Source organism: Pongo abelii, chromosome 9, assembly GCF_028885655.2.
Source record: "Pongo abelii isolate AG06213 chromosome 9, NHGRI_mPonAbe1-v2.0_pri, whole genome shotgun sequence".
Classification (NCBI taxonomy): Eukaryota; Metazoa; Chordata; class Mammalia; order Primates; family Hominidae; genus Pongo; species Pongo abelii.
The window spans coordinates 35,754,650-35,767,171 of NC_071994.2; the positions used below are offsets into that span (position 1 = coordinate 35,754,650).

At 36.5% G+C, this 12,522-nt stretch overlaps 1 protein-coding gene across 10 annotated transcripts in view; it reads left to right on the forward strand.

The window, feature by feature from the left end:
- Nucleotides 1–12,522, forward strand: part of IMMP1L (inner mitochondrial membrane peptidase subunit 1) — a 77,503-nt gene that overhangs the window by 13,947 nt on the left and 51,034 nt on the right. For 3 of the 10 annotated variants that reach the window (XM_063728498.1, XM_054524550.2, XM_054524554.2), the window contains 2 exons: nt 2,315–2,411; nt 7,377–7,490. The exons of 2 other annotated variants lie outside the window; for them this stretch is intronic. The gene's annotated coding sequence lies outside the window, so the exon portion shown is untranslated. The remainder of the gene's footprint in view (nt 1–2,314; nt 2,412–7,376; nt 7,491–12,522) is intronic. 5 more of the 10 variants (XM_054524553.2, XM_024255569.3, XM_054524552.2 and 2 more) reach the window with 3 other exon arrangements.

A 12,522-nucleotide genomic window follows, 5' to 3' on the forward strand; every position in this document is an offset into this window, starting at 1 on the left:
TGTACTAAATTTTGACTCAGGACTTAAAATAATAATATCAACATTTGAAATCAGTGTGTAAGTCCTTTCGCCATGATTGTAAGTTTCCCGAGGCCTTCCCAGCCCTGCAAAAGAGTCAACTAAACCCCTTTTCTTTATCAATTATCCAGTCTCAGGCAGTTCTTTGTGCATGCCTGAGACTAGCATGAGAATGGACTAATACAGTAAATTGGTACTGAGGGAGAGGGGCACTGCTCTAAGGATACCTGAAAATGTGGAAGTGGCTTTGGAACAGGGTAACAGGCAGAGGTTGGAACAGTTTGGAGGGCTCAGAAGAAGACAGGAAAATGTAGGAAAGTTTGGAACTTCCTAGAGACTTGGAAGGCTCAGAAGACACGAAGATGTGGGAAAGTTTGGAACTTCTTGGAGACTTGTTGAATGGCTTTGACCAAAATGCTGATAGTCATATGGACAATGAAGTCCAGGCTGAGGTGGTCTCAGATGGAGATGAGCAACTTATTAGGAACTGGAGCAAAGGTAACTCTGCTATGCTTTAGCAAAGAGACTGGTGGCATTTTGCCACTGCCCTGGAGATCTGTGGAACTTTGAACTTGAAAGAAATGATTTAGGGTATCTGGTGGAAGAAATTTCTAAGCGGTGAAGTGTTCAAGAGGAAACAGAGCATAAAAGTTTGGAAAATTTGGGCCGGGCGCGGTGTCTCACGCCTGTAATCCCAGCACTTTGGGAGGCCAAGGTGGGTGGATCACAAGGTCAGGAGATTGAGACCATCCTGGCTAACACAGTGAAACCCTGTTTCTACTAAAAATACAAAAAATTAGCCTGGTGTGGTGGTGGGCACCTGTAGTCCCAGCTACTTGGGAGGCTTAGGCAGGGGAATGGCGTAAGTAAATCCGGGAGGTGGAGCTTGCAGTGAGCCTAGATCACACCACTGCTCTCCAGCCTGGGCGACAGAGTGAGACTACTTTTCAAAAAAAAAAAAAAAAAGTTTGGAAAATTTGCAGCCTGACTATGTAATAGAAAAGAAAAACCCATTTTCTGGGGAGAAATTCAAGACAGCTACAGAAATTTGCATGAGTAACAAGGAGCCCAGTGTTAATCACCAAGACAATGGGGAAAATGCCTCTAGGATATGTCAGAGACCTTCACAGCAGCCCTTTCATCACAGGCCTCTAGAAGGAAAAAATGGTTTCCTGGGCAGGGCCCAGGGTTGCCCCTGTTCTGTGCAGTCCTGGGGCATGGTGTCCTGCATCCCAGCTGTGTCAGCTCCAGCCATGGCTTAAAGGGTCAAAGGTACGGCTTGGGCCATTGCTTCAGAGGGTGCAAGCCCCAAGCCTTGGTGACTTCCATGTGGTGTTGGGCCTGTGGGTGCACATAAGTCAGTAATTGAGGTGTGGGAACCTCCTCCTAGATTTCAGAGGATATATGGAAATGCCTGGATGACCAGGCAGAAGTCTGCTGCAGGGGTGGAGCACTCATGGAGAACCTCTGCTAGAGCAATGAGGAAGGGAAATGTGGAGTTGAAGCCCCCACACAGAGTCCCCACTGGGACACAGCCTGGTGGAGCTGTGAGAAGAGGGCCATGGTCCTCCAGACCCCAGAATGGTAGATCCACTGACAGCTTGCACCGTGCACCTGGAAAAGCTGCGGACACTCAAAGCCAGCCCATGAAAGCAGCCAGGAGGGGAGCTGTACCCTGCAAAGCCATAGAGGCGGAGTTGCCCAAGGCCATGGGTGCCCACCTCTTGCATCAGTGTGACCTGGATATGAGACATGGAGTCAAAGGAGATCATTTTGGAACATTAAGGTTTAAAGACTTCTCTATTGGATTTTGGACTTGTATGGGGCCCATAGCCCCTTTGTTTTGGCCAATTTCTACCATTTGGAATGGGTGTAGTTACCCAATGCTTATACCCTTGTTGTATCTAGGAAGTAACTAACTTACTTTTGATTTTGTAGGCTCATAGGTGGAAAGGACTTGCCTTGTCTCAGATGAGACTTTGGACTTGGACTTTTGGGGTAATTCTGGAATGAGCTAAGATTTTAGGGAACTGTTGGAAAGGCATGATTGTGTTTTGAAATGTGAGGACATGAAATTTGGGCAAGGCTGGGGTGGAATGATATGGTTTGATTACACCCCCACCCAAATGTCATCTTGAATTACAGTTTCCATAATCCCCACATACCATGCAAGGGAACTGGTAGGAGGTAACTGAATCATGGCGGGGGTGGGTTATCCCCATACTTTTCTTGTGATAGTGAGTGAGTTCTCCTGAGATCTGATGGTTTCATAAGGGGCTTTCCCCTCTTTGCTCAGCACTTCTCCTTCCTACCACCATGCGAAGAAGGATGTGTTTGCTTCTCCTTCCACCATGATTGTAAGTTTCCTGAGGCCTCCCCAGCCCTGCAGAACTGTGAGTCAATTAAACCTCTGTTCTTTATAAATTACCCAGTCTTGGGCAGTTCTTTATAGCAGCATGAAAATGGAGTAATACAATTATTTTGGCTTTTCAGGGTCCCTTAACATTTTTTATAGAAAAACTACAGGCATGCATCATCTTATTTGTGCTTCCCTGTATCGAGCTTTGAAGAACTGCATTTTTTACAAATTGAAGATTTGTGACAACCCTGCAATTAACAAGTCTATTGGTGTCGTTTTTCCAACAGTACATGCTCACTTTGTGTCTCTGTGTCACGTTTTGGTAATTCTTGCAATATTTCAAACTTTCTCATCATTATTATATCTGTGATGGTTATCTGTGATCAGGATCTTTGATGTTGCTATTGTAATTGTTTTGAGGCACCAGAAACTGCCCATATAAGAATGTTAACTTAATCAGTAAATGTATGTGTGCTAACTGTTCTGTCAACCAGCTGTCCCCCCATTTCTCCTTCGCTGGCCTCCCTATTCACTCCCTATTCACTTCATTGTGTCACTGAGACATAACAATATTGAAATTAGGAAAACTAACCATACAGTGGTCTTTAAAGCGGTCTTTAAGTGTTCAAGTGAAAGAAAGCATGGCGTATTTGTCACTTTAATTCAAAAGCTAGAAATGATTAAGCTTACCAAGGAAGACTTGTTGAAAGCTGAGACAGGCCAAGAGGTAGGCCTCTTGCCAGACAGTTAAGCTATGAATGCAATGGGAAAAGTTCATAGACTCATGAATGATAAGAAAGAGAAACGACCTTATTGCTGATATGGAGAAAGTTTTAGTTGTCTGGATAGATCAAACCAGCCACAATGTTTCTTCAAGTCAAAGCCTAATCCAGAGTAGGATGCTGTTTTTTTCAATTCTATGAAGGCTGAGAGAGGTGAGGAAGCTGCAGAAGAACATTTGAAAGATAGCAGAGGTTGTATTAATGAGGTTAAGGAGAGAAGCCGTAACGTAAAAGTGTATGGCGAGCTGCATCAAGTTACCTATATCTAGCAAAGATAGTTGATATAGGTGGGTACATGAAGTAACAAATTTTCAGTGTAGATTAAACAGCCTTCTGTTGGATGAAGATGCTATGTAGGACTTTTCATAGCTGGAGAGAAGTCAATGCCTGGCTTTGAAGCTTCTCAGGACAGGCTCACTCTGCTAAGGGGATAATGGCAACTGGTGTCTTTAAGTTGAAGCCAGTGCTCATTTACCATTATGAAAATCCCAAAGCCCTTAAGAATTACATAAAATTTACTCTGCCTGTTCTTTAATAGACAGAACAACAAAGCCTGGGTGACAGCACATGTGTTTATAGCATGGTTTACTGAATGTTTTAAAATGTATGGGTCTCCCATGTATGTCTAGAGGATCTCTGCCATCATAATAGAATTCTTCAAAGATCATTCCTGGATAACCTCATCTCTGTTTCTAGCTTCTGCTGAAAAGATTGATTGGACCCATTAGTCACATACCTAATCTCTTCAGAAAAGGTTTTTCAGCCACATCCTTGGCCCTTCTCCACAGCGTGCTTTAGCATCTTTTACAATTTAGATAGGTTAAGAAATCTCCAAATCGTAGGTTTTTCTTTGCTTAACAATTTCTTCCTCAATTTATCTCTTCTCTCACATTTTACTGTAAGCAGCCCGGAGAAAACAGTCTACGCCTTTAACACTTTGCTTGGAAATCTCCTCAGCTACATATTCAAGTTAATTGCTTACCAAGTTCTACTTTTCGCCACATAGTAGAACCCATTTCAGCCAAGTTTTCTGCCACTTTACAACAAGGACTGCTTTTTCTTTACTTTCCAATACCATGTTCTTCATTTCCTTCTTGAGAGTTCATCAGAAACCTTTTTAATGTTTCTATTTCTGTCAACATTCTGTTCATGATAATGTATGTATTCTTTAAGGTGATAGCTTTCTTTACCTCTTCTCTTTCTTCTGAGCCATCAGCAGAGTTGTCTTAAGATTTCTTTTTTTACCAAAAATTTCTTCAAGGCAACCTAGGCTTTTTCTGTTTTTCTATTTTTAGGTATCTATTACAGCAACACTCCAGTTTTTGGTATGAAAATCTATGTTAGTTCTCTAAAATTACCATAACAAATGAACAAAAACTTGGTGACTTAACACACAGAGATTAATTTTCTAACAATTTTGGAGGTCAAAAATACGAAGTCAAGTTGTCAGCTATGTTTATTATGAAAACCCTAGGGGCGCATCCTTCTTTGCTTCTGCAGCTTGTGGTGGCATGTTATTCCTTGCCCTGAGGCAGTGTAACTCCAGGCTGACTTCATTTTCACATTGTTCTTTTCTCTGTGTCTTCCTGTGTCCTTTTCTGTCTCTAATGAGGATATTCCCGTTGGATTTAGGACCCTTTGTAATCTAGTATGATCTCACATTGGTCCTTACCTTAATTACATCTGCAAAGACCCTTTTTCCAAATAAGGTCATGTTCTGAGGTTCCAGGTGAACATGAATTTGGGCAGGGGAGGCAGGAAGGGGGACCATTTCTCAACTCACTGTAGTCTCTTTTTGGGTAATTATATTATAAATGGTGTTGTATAATCTATGTACAAATCCTAAAAAATTTCAAGGCTTGTGAATAATTATTATGACATTATGTTACAACGTACTAATGCCTTTAATATTTATATTAGAGAGTGCTGAACAGGAAAATCACTTTTCTTCTCAGACTTTATAATATATATAGAAGTAGGGGGTTATTTAATATACTGCTTTTTTTTTTTTGGATGGAGTCTCGCTTTGTCGCCAGGCTGGAGTGCAGTGGCACGATCTCAGCTCACTGCAACCTCCGCCTCCTGGGTTCAAGTGATTCTCCTACCTCAGCTTCTCGAGTAGCTGGGATGACAGGCGCATGCCACGATGCCCAGCTAATTTTTGTTTTCTTAGTAGAGATGCGTTTTCACCATGTTGGCCAGGATGGTCTCGATCTCTTGACCTTGTGATCCACCCGCCTCGGCCTCCCAAAGTGCTGGGATTACAGGCATGAACCTTTGCTTTTACATGCACACACATATGTGAATAAATAGCTCTAAAGTTCTGTTGGTTTAGAGAAGTTGGTTACTCAATATTTATTCACAGCAATGTAGTAAGATCCTAAATTACCTCTTTATTAGAATAGTGGTTGTCTCTAGTTTTTTGGAATGATTAGAGATTAGATGTGAGATTAGATTTCCTTGAAATTTTTGCGTGTTTCAAGATCGAATTTAAAAACATTTAGCAAGTTCTTAAATAATTCAGCGGAAAATTTTTTATGAATAACAAATACAATTTAAGTATATTTAGATGTGTGTTCCAATTATGTGAGATTGTTAAGATTTTTAAGATCAAGCATGGTGCTTGTAAGTGGATGAAACGATATGTTTAAACAGACTATTGTTACAGGAGAAAACTCATTTTTAAAGGTACCAGGTTAAAAAAAAAAAGTGGTAGCGTCATAAAGAGAGAAGATTGAATTAAAAATTTGAATTGATACAGAAATGCATTACAAAAGAGGAGGAAGATAGATTGGCAGAAATGAAGAATTATCAGAAAAGTGAAATGTGTAAAAGCAAAGGCAAGAGAGAAGATAAGAAGACTAAGGAGAGCAAAAGATGATAAGTAATGCAACTAATGGTTTACTGCTAAAGGGCAGAAGATGAATATATCAGAGTTTCTTTCAGCTTCAGTCAAATTGATGGTAATTATTAGAGTGAAACCATATTCTTTATATCATTCGCCAAAGTTAAACTGCTTGTGTCATTTTGTCAGAAAATAGGAATCATTTTACATATTAATTAAATTTCAAGTAAATGTTATATTATGTATTAACATATTGATATGTGATATTGTATATTATATAGATATATGCAATTATCTATATTTAAAAGTGAATATGCATATATTGTTTTAAAGGCAAAAGTTTGTTTTTTGTGGCAGACACTGAAAAGTCACACGCAAACTCACACAAAGCAAACTTTAACATTTCAAATAAAAATAAAACTTTTTGCCTGGGTGCGGTGGCTCACACCTGTAATCCCAGCACTTTGGGAGGCTGAGGCAGGTGGATCACAAGGTCAGGAAATCAAGAGCATCCTGGGTAACACGGTGAAACCCTGCCTCTACTAAAAATACAAAAAAATTAGCTGGGCATGGTGGTGGGCACCTGTAGTCCCAGCTACTCGGGAGGCTGAGGCAGCAGAATGGCGTGAACCCGGGAGGCGGAGCTTGCAGTGAGCCGAGATTGCACCACTGCACTCCAGCCTGGGTGACAGAGCGAGACTCCATCTCAAAAATAAATAAATAAATAAATAAAATAAAAAATAAAACTTATTTTCTTAATCATAAGAACTGAGATAGAATTATTATAATTGACTGTGAGGCAGGTTTTGACATCCAAGTCGTGTCAAATGTATTGTTTTGCCTTTGTCATATTATAACTGGTCACAAGGTTTTTTTTACAGTATCACACACATTCCTTATATTCAGTACATATCTAATTTAGTCTTGTATCACTAGTATTGTATTCTGCTTTTCTACTGCTTTTTTATTCTTAAAATTAACCTCAGGTATTCATGCTGACCTGTAGAAGTTAATGTTTGTATCTTTTCTATATCTCAGTCTAGAACAGTTTAATGAACTATTGATGGTTGCCCTGTCAACTCATTTAACTCTTGGACCATAGTTCTTTCTAGGTTGATCTCGTATAATCTCTTAGCTATTACTTTCTTCTTTGACCTGAATTCTCTGATGGATAAAGGACTTTAATATTCTCTGTTTTTTTAAGTCATTTTTTCCAAAGCATCATAAAATTCCTGAATTCAAGATCTCATGGACCCATTAAGAGGAAGATGCACCTTTACAACTGTCATTCAGTCATAGTATATACTACTAATTCAACTCAATATGGTTGAAAATAGCCTTCAACTAATATAGTTTTGATTTCCTGCTTTAGGATTCCTGAAATTGTGGATCACCCACCTATGCTTTGAGACATGCTTTTTTTTTTTTTTTTCTGGAAGCCCTGCAACTTCCCTAAAAATTGAATGAATTATAGAACAGACCTATGGTAAGTGGGCTTTTTCCTCCTTTTTCTTCTGTTGGTTTCATGTTCAACTTAACTCTTATGACTGTTGTAATGCTGCTCCCTGCTGGACACAATGTAATTTTGTAAAGTTGGCCCTTAATAGATGGGCAAATAACTGGTTAGTTGGACCCACTAAGGGGGGGAGTCTTTGGCTGCATTCACGAAAACCAATAGTATGCAACAAAAGCAACTATTATAAAGGTGCTATATCATTGCCATCATGTTGATACCTGGAGCCTGATGAAAGTACTGATTGTCTTGTTTCAAAATTTCATTGTCTGCCTTCTGTTGAGCAGCATCTAAAAGGTGGAATAACTGTACACACTGAAGGATGCTTCTAGGTGGTGAACCTTTGAGGATTTTGTAAATTGTGTGGGGTTTTTTTGTAATGCAAGTTAGTTTACTGTTAAATGTTCTGTAATAATTTCCATTCCCTGTACTTTTGTTTTTCCAAAGAAAATATATAAAACTACCCCAGTATAATTTACGTTAGACATTGTATATCTATGCTATAATCCAGCTATCATGTTTTCTAGTACTCACAATGTGGATTTCATCTGTGTTGTCTGTGACTTGCCTATCATGGACCTTCATGTTGTATGCATAGACAAGTGCTCCCAAAATTATTTTAAAATGTGTGAAAGTTAGAAATGTGTTTCTTCCTACCTTAGGGCTAAGCTATTGTATTTTTTGAAATGCAGCATGCCTCAGATTATTACCTGAATATCATTTGGAATTAATGAGCATGCATTTTCTTGAAAAGAAGAGTGACAGACAGAAACAACATGGAGCTGCTAAGCCAAGAGCTAGCAGGATAACTGATCTTATATTATTTAAAGGCCTGATATTATTTTGTAGCTGTTAAGTAAGCCTCTGAAATCTACTTTTAATTAGGAGTGTGGAGAATTAGGCATAGTAACTTGTTTCTTCATTATTAAAATATTGCATTAAAAATTAGAAATGTAGATCAAGGAAATTGTTGACAGCAGAAAGGAATCCTTCCTTTTTATAAAAATATATTAGTATTATTTTAGAAAGTATATAATTATAACTTTTTGTTGTAAAATGTAGTGATACAGGAACATAAATATATAATACAATGAATAATTATAAATTAAATATTTAGCATACATCTTTGTAACCTTAGAGTATTACTGGTATCCCAGAAACTCTTGATATACTTTCTTTTCTTTGGAAGTAACCAGTATCATGACTTTAATGGTAATTATTTATACAATTTTTAATATAACTTTGTCACTTTACGTGTATTCCTAAGCAGTATGTTTACTTTTTTCGCCTCTTTTTAATCTTATGAATCATGTATTCTTTTTTCCTTTACTCAGCATTATGTTTTGAAGAGTTATCCATGTAGTTATGTGTAGTTTTATTTCATTCATTTTTGTTGTTCTGTATTATCGCTTTGAATTAAATGTGCCAGAATTCATTCATCCATTCTGCTGTTGGTAGATCATTGAATTGTTTCTAGTATTTGATGACATTGCTGAGAATGTGTTTTAAAAAATATCCTGGTTACATATCATGTGTATGTTTGTTTATATCCTGACAGTAACAATATTAAATGTTGGGGAAGGTTCTAAAATGATTATCATTTCTTCTATTGTAGGCCTTACATATATAGTAAAGTGACATATAGTTTGAGATAGTTTAAATATAGAGTACATATAAATAGATCTAGTTATAGTATTGATGTAGATACAGGACCTAATGCAGTAACTCTGTTTCACTTTGTTAGCACACTTATTCTATTTAGTAACATGTCATGCCTTCTATAACTCCTTCACTTTACTGATGAAGAAACTAAGGACTAGAGAGATTGAGTCACTTGAACAAGGCCATTTAGCAAATTGGAGCTAGAAACCAGACTAACCTATCTACTTTGGCAGTTACAACTTAAAGTAAAATGAAATCAGGACATTTTCTTGAGTGTTCCAGTCATTTAAGTGAAAATATGCCTAAATAGCTTGCAGAAAAAATCAGATATTCTTTTGGCTATAAACTAAGAACTGGCTTAGCATAGAAAGTTGCATGTCTATCGCAAGGAGAGGTCATTACAGAAAAAAAAAAGGGGAAAAAAAAGTTTCACATCTAAAGCCCCCATAATGTTATTGCACTTTATCACAGTTCATCTTCTAAAGGGCAACCACTGTATATTCTGATTTTAACTGAGACATTTTACTTTGAGTACTTCATCAGAAAAATGTATGTCTTTATTCTCTTAAACAGAATACATTTTAAGTTTTTTTATAATGGCTCTGAGTTGTTACTGTGAACATCAGTCATTTTACAGAATTAAAGTGATTTCCTCAGAATTATATGCTGTGTTGGACTGTTTTCTTCTAAATTATCCTAGCCTGATAAGCTTTTTTGTCCTCAGAGCTACTGTGATGTGTTTTCTCATTTGTTTTGTTTTCTTTTACATTTGCTAGGTAATTCTTGCTTTTTGTTTTCAGTGGCTTCTGTTTGACTCATATTTAAAATCAACTCATTTGCCTAACATTATGTATTACTTAGGTGAGAGCTTAAGTATGGTTCTGTCACATCTGCTGACTATAAGAGCAGAGAATGTGTGCTAGCATTTTAAAATTCATTTTGGTATCAGCAACTAGTCTAGCCACTTTGTTTTTACAGGATATTGAGGTAACCTCAGAATGATTTCTGTCTGACCGACTGATTTCTGTCTAATATGTATGCAACATAGGTTGCGTATCCTTATTTGGGGAATAAATATGATCATTTACATGTTTTCCAGCTAAACAGTTGTAGGCTTATTGAAACTGATTTACTTAAGTATGACTTCAAATAGGAAGTCCAGTGGACTTGGTGTTTGTTTTCTAATTATTAAATATTCGATAGGATAGACTTTGAAATAAAAATAATATATTAGATGATACTACCTGTTAAAAATGGCAGTTACAAAGGTTAAATCACCTTTGAAATTACGGCTTTAAAAAAGTATAGAAGTAACACGGATTTGACTTCATGAAAACATTTAAGTGGTTTAGGAAAACATTCATTAAAAGTGAAATGCATTTGACTTCGTATCCATTTATAAACTATTGAATGTGAATTTTTTAAAATACTGGAATAGGGAGTATATTTGTTTTTGGAGCACAGGAGATATTAGAAAGACAAACAGTTGCTATCCCAGCACATTTAGGCATTAATATGCTGATTTACTGAGTTTATATGAGGTTTGTTTTTTAATTTGAAAATTTATTTGCTTTTAACCTTACTAAACAAATTTTACATTTGCATCTGGGAAAAAAATAAGCCAAGAGCTTTATGTAGTTTATTGCAGTGGGCACATCGTTGGAAATTGCCTTATAAACAAAGTATTTTCAAGGCCTGGAGAGAGGAATAGCTTTTTTTCAGGATAAATCGGAGATGCATAGGTTGTGGAAGTGCAAAATGATGCAACTCCTGTGGAATGCAAATTGGCAATTTCTAGAAAAAGACCAATGCGTTTACCTCATCTCAGTACCAATTTTGGGAATTTATTACAGAAATTCTTGTGTGTACTTACAAAATAACACATGTATAGAAGTTTTCATTGTAGCTTTGTGTGTGGTAGCAAAAGATTGGAAATTCCTTAGTGTCTATTGGCAACGTGTTCGTTAAATGAACTATGACAACTATACAATGAAATACTCTACAGCTGTTAAAAAAAGGGGATTTTTTTTTTTCTATATGAAAATTTGGAAAGTTTTTCACATACCATTGTTATTTGGAAAAAGCAGAATTCAAAACAATGTACAGTAAGGTACTTTTTGTGTAAATTGGGAGGGGAATAAAACCATATATTCATATTTGCTTATATTTACATAACAAAATATGGAAGTTTATACAAAATCTAAATCTTTGTGGGGATGAAGAAGAAAACAGGGAAGATAGGACTTTTACTATATATATCTTTTAGATTAGTTTTAACTTTTGAATATGTTAATATGTTAGTAGTTGAAAATTGTTTTATTTGTAAATCAAATGAGTGTGAAAGAAAGGGGTAAGCCTGCTATATTTACTGTAAAATTAGCTATTTTTATTCTGTTTTCCCTAGAGCCTGACAGATAGTAAGCAGTGAATAAATAAATATTTGTTATACAAATTAAACATAAACTATAATAATCTTTGGATGATCTTTCCTAGCTTATCTCTTAAAGCATCTTTTCAGTATAAGAAAAAAAGTATTATAAATCATGTATTGATTCTAATATGGAAACAAGGGAAATATTTAATTGGGAGATATGAGATGTATAGTTTATTATCAGATTATCATGAAGCTTTATTTAATGTGTATGGTATTGTTATTAAAGAGTAAATTATGTTTTAATTTCATTGAAAAATTAAAATGAAAGTTTTCAAGGAATGCTATTAAATTAAGTAATACACTTTCATGATTAAGAAACTAATGCTTATGAAATTTGGGAGGAAGAGTGAAAACGGCAATCATGTATTCTGTATACTGCATTCTGTACCACTTTAGTTTCCCACATATAAAGGCAAATCTTCAATCCTGAGACTATTTTAAAAGCTGTGTTATAATAGCAGTATCAGTTACTTCCAACACAAAGACTGGATATCTCTGAATACATGATTGGGATCAGGGGAACATAATAGGGTGAATGTTATAAATGTCTTCCATTTATAAGCATCCAGGAAGTTAACTATGTAGTTGAAAATTTGGTTATTCAAATATATATGGTAAGAACCCTCAGTTTTCTCCCTTAGATTGTATACATGTCAGTTCCTAAATTTCTTATGACAAGGATTTTGACTATCTTTGTACATCTGTGTATTTTTATGTAAAAGTGCCTTCTTTAAAGAAAGCTACACATACAGAAAAGTGCACACTTTGTAAGTGGATAGCCTAATGAATTTTTTGTAAACCAAATACACCCATATAACCACCACCCAGATAAAGTGAAATAACACTGTCAGCACTCCAGAAGATACCTTCATGCACCCTTCCAGTCACTGTGTCCCCTCTCCCAACAAG